Genomic DNA, 8733 nt, shown 5'->3' with positions numbered 1-8733 from the left:
GACTGTCTTCAACCTTAGGAATGGTGTGAGATTTTGAAATATTTTAATTTGAAGCTGTGTCTGTGGCTGAAATCCTGCAATCTTAAAAATTAGTGTGAGTTCTCCATCATAATGAATACAAAAATAAATAGTTTGATCAAACAATAAACTAGAAGAACAGAGCTACAGAGAGATTGGACTTACTAATTTCTGAAACATGGTTAAAAAAAAGGCTAATTTATATTCCACCTGTCAACCTTTTTCTTTACATCATAATTTAAAAAAATATGATGACAAAACAAGCTATGACAAACATAAGATATAAAAGATATAAGATCTTTCTGCCCTGCAGCAGGTCACTGTCTCACTGCAAAGAGGCAAGATGGTGAGATTCTAAGCGATCACTGTACAATCGCCTCCATTACTTTCAGCAATATTCTGTGTGCAGTAAATCGAGTTTCCACAAAATCATTTTTAGACTGTCAAAGTCACTGCTACCTCCTCTGCGGATGATTACACAGGGATTTTATAGATGTTATCAGGATCATCCTTTCATATCTAATTTACAAGCTTATCACTGCTCGGTTCTGCCTATTTTTTTCCCCGTTGAAATAGTTTACAGTGTGAGGTTCTCTGTGTCCCAGGTGAAAGATTTTATGCAGATGACCAGTGGAAAAAAATGCATTATATGTATGCATTATGCATTATAATGCAACATCAAACATGCCACATGGGGGAAAAAAATTTAAAGCTGGCACATTTTATGTTGGCACTTCCAAATGGCAATGAGAGGTAAGTCCTTAAAAAAAGAATTGAATATCCAGACATAACAAAGGCACAATGTGACGTTGCTGGTGGTAGCCTATGACTGTTCCAGTTATTTAATTATTTTTTTCTCAATCTAAAGTAGGCTAACTGTATATGAAATATGCATCACTCTTCTGACAGTTTCTTTAAATGTGATGCATTTGCAAGTAAACATTACAAGGTTAGTCTGTTAAACCATAGTGACTGTAGCAAATAAAAGCTTGCTTATCCGTAACTATAATTTCAAAGTCAAACCTTTTAGATGAGCTTGACCTCTGCTTGCACTGCAACTTTTCCTCAGAATGGATGCTTTGAATGCTGCTTTTAGCTAGGCACAAGTCAATAAAATCATTCAAAAACAAACTACTTGTGTTTATTCACTTATATTGCTTGATGCCACAATAATTACAACCTACATAGCCTAAAACTACAAGCTGCATAATATTTTTTAAATGATGAAACTATGGATAAAGTCTGAGGTGAGCCACAATTTAGCCATGCTCCTACACACATGTGTACGTGTCCAGTCCATTCTCATTCCAAAGTTGTCAAATACTGTCACCTTGTCGTAGTATGATATGCGGACAGGCGATTTTAGTTCATAACGCAGCTGTACGGCATGTGATGCAGCCATATGATGCTGGACAGCATCTGGTTGAAATACTGCCGGTACTAACGTGTTGTTCGGAGTTGGACTGTACTTATAAGGCAGGTGTGAGGGGTGTAGGATGGGTCCAACAAACCCAGCGCTTTCACCGGGGAGCCCTGTGTTTGCCTCCAATAAGAATGTAGAGCTGTAGAGCTATGATGTTTTTTTCTAATCCTAATAATGAGCTTTTGTCGATGTGCGGTGTTGTGTGGGGCATCCCAGAATGCCAACAGCAGATAAAGGAAGATATCTGACATATGTTCTTAATATAACTTAGTCTGATGGAAATGTCATTAAGTTGGCCATAGTTTTGACTTGATGATGCTGCTAGAGGAAAAGTCAGGAGATCACCAAAGTCACTGGGATTCATCTTCTGGGGACCATGAATATTTGTATAAAAAAAAAGGGTTTTTTAGGTCTCATCAGTTCCGTAACCAACGCTTACATTTAATTTGGGCAGATAGGGCAAATCTACAGCATCTCAATGAGTGAAGGTGTAACGTTCTCTACTGTAGCTCCACTTTGTGATTTAGTTTGATATGATGGGTGTGATTTTTTTTTTTAAATGTATTTTTTCCTGCAATTATGCATATGTGACCTGTTTCTCCTTCAGCCCACTTTGTGAGTTCCTCTCTCCATATTACAGGCCTGCCTGTCCGTCCTGCTGCGTGGGAAAAGCTTTGAGCAAACCGCTAAGTCACAGCCAGGACAACTGTGCCCCTTCAACCCTCGGCGCTAATACCGACGGTAATGCACAGCTGATGAACACGCTGTCTGTGCGGATCCCTCTCCGTTCTCATTACCTTCCACGCTTCATCGACGGTCCTCCCTGGCCTAGATAATTTCACTCTACAGCCGTCTGTTTCCCTGTCTTCCAGGTATCTGTTAAATGGATAATGTCTCTTGCGGTCTCCATTCCTTCTTCCTTTTCACTTAATGCAAATCCCTACTCTCAGCACTTTTTCGTCCCACCGTTTCTTTGTCCTACTTTAATCTGATTCCACTTTCTTCTGAAGAGAAAAAAAAAAGAGTTCAGAAAGACAGTGAGCCGAGAGGTGGAAACTAAAACGGGGAATGAGAAGAAGAATGAGCGAGGCCAACAGGGGTCAAGGATGGTGTGAAACCTCATGTTAAGAGCCTGAGGATTGGGTTCTTAAGTTAGGGAGATAAGACCGTTTATATTTAACATATATCATGTGAGATGCTTGAAAGACGATTTTATTTACTCAGTTTTCGCTGACCGTGCTACTGTCAATACTGCCTTTAAATACTCGCATTACTTGATGCTCTCTGCATCGTAATTATAGACAGTTTTTATTTTCAAAAGCTTATCATTAATATAGTTTTAAACCTGAGGGCTTTAATGTCCTACAATATGACTCCAGCCATGAGCTGAATAAGATTAAGTAATAATACCAAAGTTGAGACATACTGGTGGGATTTTTGTGTGTGAAATAAGAAGTATGTGTTGGTTTTCAAAGCGCAGAGAACTAACACTGTCGGGGTTGGAGATTTGTTTCTGACCACAGATACTAAAAGATGTATGCATTCTTGAATCTTCAAGGCGCTTAAGATCTAATCTTCTAAATGAAATATATTTTCATATTGCACTGGATTATGGGGTTATACTGTACATTATTCACAATTCACAGTTTTTCTCTTTAAAACAGTGTTTTCCAGTTTGATAATAAATACATTTTCTGTAACCTACAATAACTGATTTCTTTTGCCATTTGGGGACAAAACAAGCCGTAAACACACTATCACCTCAACTTGTTAGAGAGCAGTTCCAATTTGTTGATCCAGCAGACAGGAACAGATGCATCATGTTTTTGCAGTCGGGTTTGTGTTCACCTGATGAATGTTAGTCCAATACTGAATCTCTTATGGCTCTGTTTTTGGTCTCTACCAACTCCTGAAAGAAATATCTGTCACTTTAGCAGTTCAATGCCTCACTGTGTTCACCAGCAAGTCGCTAACTGTGTCTGTCTGCTGTTTGGTGTTCAGCAGGTAGTAGACAGAGAGGTTTTAGAGCACACAGTATTAACCACATAGTGTTTTTCTTTGGCAGAAAAGTGGTGGCAGAGCGCTGGGTAGCACTTCATTCCGGCGCTTCATAAAAAACGCATTTTTTTGCATGACACACTGCATAAGAGTTATCTTTCTATGACAATAATATCTTTACATTATCATTGGATAGATGGCTACATTAACAGAGGGTTGACTACACCTAACAACAAGCTTACCATGCATACAGTGGTAAAAGCATAACCCTCACCAGCAACAGATCAGTGTACGGCTCCCACAAATGGGCGTTCCTGTCTTTGTTGTGATATTTCATCATCACATCATCCAGTCGCTTAAGGCATCACCAACACCATATATATTAAATTGTAAACTAACTAACATGCCAGATATTATTACAAGATCAACCAACAACCTGTATGATGTCATTTATGATCTATTTTATCACACGTTAGAAAACAAACATCAGAAACACTTAAAAAACAAAGAGTATATTTACATTTCTGTGCCCATCCCCTACAGTCTCTCTCTCTCTCTCTCTGTCTTCCTGTTTTGCTTTTGAAGGGTAACCTCTGTGGAATGTGCTTCGTTAATCTCTCTTGACATTTCCCTGTCTTTCTTAGCTGCGTACGTCTCCTGCTTGTTCAGTCGGCTAAGCCAAAGGAGTCAGGCCAAGCCAAACATTTGAATCCTGAAATCTCTCTCTCTCATCGCTGAACGATGCCAAAAAGGGCACGACTTCCTCATATATGCATTTGTTTGAATGCGCGTTTTGATACTAAACACTGAGCAGCTGCGTCTTTAAGAGATGTCTAATTCTGCTGCTGCTGAGAAATGCACCACTTAAGTGGTTTTGTTTCTACTGGAGCTTGATGTTGGAGGACTGCTGAATACATTAAGTCACTTAAGCGTGTCTACAACCGTAAGCTATGACAGCAGCAGACGTGTTAACTAGAGAGTGGGGCCGGCGCAGCCTTCTCTCGGGCTGAGCACCAGTTGGTGGTAACATATTCCCACTTCTCATACTCTGTTAATGCAGTGACCTGGTGCCCTTTTACACACACGGCACACCAGTTGCACCCCTCGAAACTGGACAAGTGTGCAAGTTACAGGTGAAACTATAAGCTCATGTCACCATGTGTGTGAGCGTAGCTTAACACATGCAGTTCCAACAAGTAGCAAGTTGCAGTTTTAAGTTACTTATGGAAGTGCAATCTGCTCTGGAGGCAAAATGTTTGAGTTAAACCTCAAAGTACAGAGCCAAAGAACCACCAGATAGTTCTTATAATGCATCCAAGTTCTGTCCATTTCCTTTAGATAAAAGTTCATATGTCAGCAGATGGCCACTCAGAATATCAGAACAAAGTGAAGCCCTGAGGTATATCGCAATATCGGCATATCGTATATATCTGTCTGTTTCAACGACAAAAGAGAGTAACATCTTAACTGATTGGATTGATAACTACCTCACATCCACGCGTCGGCCTATATTTACATTCAAACTTTCTTCTCTCCAAGATCGTTTTCCACAAAGACACAGAAACTGCTTTTTGGACTATATATCTGCTCTTTTTCTTCTTCTCTTTTTAAGTAAACTGAAGCCCAATGAAAAAAATATGGAGGCAGTCAAACGGTAAAAAAAAACCTCAATGTGTTTACCCGTGTAAGCGGATTTATGATCCATGCCCTCAGATTCACAATCCATGCAAGAGGTTTTGTGACCTGGTTTTATATCAAAATGCCTATTTGATGTTGCCCATGATGAAGCAACCCATTTTTAAAATGCAATAAACACATTAACCCTTTAAAACCTGAGGAAATTATATTAATTTCTTTCAGAAAGATGGAAGAAAGGCAATGAACTACTTCACAAGAAATGACACAAAAATTAGCCAAAATGTTATAATTTTAAAATTACAAGAAAATCACCTGAAATTGGCAAAGAAAGACAAGTAAAGGACAAAAACAAAAAGACCTGAGTTCTCAAATTGAAAAGAGAAAAATAAATAATTACAGTATTTTTCTCTCTCTTTCTCTCTTTTAAAGCTAATTTTCGGGTCTTTTTGTCACCTTTTACCTGTCCCATCTCACCTTTTTCTTTTTTTCAGTTTGCAGGACATTTCATGCCAGGTTTCTGATGACCCTTTTCCCCATGTTTTTGAACTAAATTAAACCAATTTACTCATGTTTCAAAGGTTTGCCTTTGAAAGGCGTTTGAATGTGGCAGAAGAAAATAGATGTCGATCCAGGTTTTAAAGGGTTAACAGGGATAGCTTTCTTTATAATTCTGTTGATCAAATTTTCTATGGCTGTTCAAAAGAAAAGAAAATTCAGTAAAATCATTTATAAATTGAAAACACCTCTCTGGCATGTTACGACATGTTCCTGTTTGAATTGATGTGAGATAGACTACTAGGGTGCTGGAAGTATCTGGAGCATGTCAATGTTCCCTTAGCCTTATGTTACATCAGATCAGTAACTAACCCCTAACCTTAAACCTAACCCTAACAGTTGCTGAGAGAACACGGGGCAGGCTGTTCTCATGCACTGCTCATACTTTTTCCTAAAAAAAAGGATAGTGCACCTAAATTCATACATATCCCACATAACCCACATGTTTTGGAAGGCTGTGATCATGCGTCTATTGCATACGAGTGTAAAAGAGGAAGTGGTCCTGAGTGGTCTCTGTAAGGGGGCAGGTTTGGGTGGTGGAAGATGGGTCACATAACCGTGTGAACTTTGATTTATTTTAAGGTATGTCTTTCCTGTGGTTCTTTGCTAAACTACAATAACTTTATTTGACTAAACCTAACCTCTGTTAATCTACATTAATTCTCTAACTTTCCACTTAGTATGTAACATCATTTGTGGGGTGCTAATATGTTGGATGTCATACAATCCGTTTTACGAGGTAACGTTGGACGGGGGTGAGGGAATATAGGGGCGATCCCGAAATATAACAGTTGGAATTATTTGTCTGTTTTATTCATAGAGCTCATAGCAAACAATTTAGGCAAAGGGAATCAGAAAGGTTCAACTCCAAGTTCCAATGACATCTGTGTCTGACAGAAATGGCCTCAAATTAAAGATACAAAGTTTGTCCTTCTAACAATACCAAAACATTTTGTAGAGATCCCAAAATCACTGAATGAAATTGGTTTAAATATCTGTGCTTATTATTATGAGTACGGCATAGTTTATTATGGACAAATGTCCATGACCCAGTCAGAGAGATAACACGATGCACATATTGCAAATCTGAAGGCTCGGTGTACAAATCCCTTTCCACAGATTTACACATCAAGGGTTTTCTTTTACCATGTGACCCCAGATAGTGCGCCAGGATTTGGAGTCAATTTTTGTTGTGGCCATACAATGGAATTACTACTGCCAACTCTATCACGTGATGCCACTGGGTCCAAAAAGACTAACATTAGGAAAGAGATGTCTGGAAATCAGTGGATACATATTTCTGAGCGTTACAACCCTAACTTAAATGATTCGTTTCACATTCACAATTTGATCTTTTCAGTTCAAAAACATTTGGAAAGTCTATGAAAGACGCAAAATTCAATTATTTTGTCCTAATTAAAGTTAGCGGAGCACGAAACTGGAAGTCGCTGGCTCAGCCAGCGGAAGCCTTCACAGTGCGTCTGCTCTATGCGCCCAATGATGCAGAAGCAGCGTCAATCATCTGGGTAGTTTTATATGCTGCGGTTGCATATTTTTGGCTTCTTGCTTCACTGAGCAACTTAAGGAATGAACGGGGTCCCACCTCCAATGCTGCAGATCTTTTAATGCATCTATGTCCCAGAGGGGCTCCATAAAAAGAAAAGGTGTAAGAGAGGATGACTTGTAAGGGGGCACTCCACTGATTTTAGATAACGAGATTAGCGAGGTACTACTTAGCCTATAAAAATGGTCATAAAACATCTTTGATTTCCGGGGTGCAAGCTCTAGAAAGTTTCTAAAAATAACCCCAATGGTGTCATCAGGGTTATCTTAGCGTGTGTTTCGAGAGAATATTTTTAACAGAAAGCCTGCTATCGAGTTGCATTATGGGAAGTGTAGGATCGAGCATTACTGGAGTTACTAGGGTTAACTAGGGTGTGCATTGGTTTTCATATTTCTTTAATTTAGTCCCTAAACTATATAAAAGTGCAACACAAAATTTCTGGGATGTCCCTTAAAGCCTTAAGCCACAAGCTCTTTAAATTTGTTGATTTTAATTATGGAATTTATTTTAAAATTTAAAAATGAACTTCAGAGCTGAACACTGACTCTCCACCTTCTTAGACTGAACTCAACCAATCACATTTCTCCAGCTTTAAGAGCAGCTCTGCTTCTGAGGGATGTTTTTAGTACCTAAAACTCCAATCCGCTCCAATTTATACGCATATTTACCAGCGCTATTCAACAGGGAATCCCTCTACCCCTTAAAAGCACCTTAATCCCACTTTAAAAGCAACTCATTTTATTATTACGCCCGATGATCACACACGGCCAAGCTGCTGCTACTGTACTTAAACCACACGATGGTGTGACTGAGATGTGTTTTTGTATTTGCATAATATTCAAATATACATCAAAATGGGGAATATTGGCAGCAGAGCATAAAGAGAAGATTAATATTCAATCTATTTATAAGCTGAGTGTGTGGATGAGTATCAATGGTATTATTGGCACTTGGCTGGCATCCACAGTGGGGGCAGAGCGTGACTGATGGAGTTTCACCATTTTATGACGAGGATGGAGAGCTGTCGGCAGAATCAGGGTACACTTAAGCCTCTGCCCTCTCTATCACTCAATCATCTGCCAAGTTAATTTGACAGTCTTGACGATGTGACTTACATCATGTACTGAACAGAGCGTCACCTCCCTGTACGAGGAGGAGGTAGGGAGATAAATTCAGAGGAATGATTAAATGGTAGCTTGACATGTAGATTAGTACTGGTTGTTGTAAAACCAGCGTCAGAGGACAAATACTCCTGTAATCCCAGCAAATGTAAGGGTGGAAATGGGTTATCACACCAAAATAATAAAAACACAAGTGTGGTTTGATTATTTTACTAATACATAACTCAAAAAATGTTATCTTTCGAGAGAAGGTATGAAAACATGCTACATAATGTACGCTATGAGAAGATGAACTGCTTTTCTTTTCTTTGCGGCTGATTTTTATTCTTTTTTTTTAACATGTAGTACTTTTTAAACTGAGGCAGCAGTTGATTTTGACAGACCAAATGTCTGTTTTCATCTCAGCTGTGGTCGGT

Source organism: Plectropomus leopardus, chromosome 18, assembly GCF_026936395.1.
Source record: "Plectropomus leopardus strain MGB_pleo_1.0 chromosome 18, ASM2693639v1, whole genome shotgun sequence".
NCBI lineage: Eukaryota > Metazoa > Chordata > Actinopteri > Perciformes > Serranidae > Plectropomus > Plectropomus leopardus.
Note: the sequence above shows the minus strand (reverse complement) of the source record.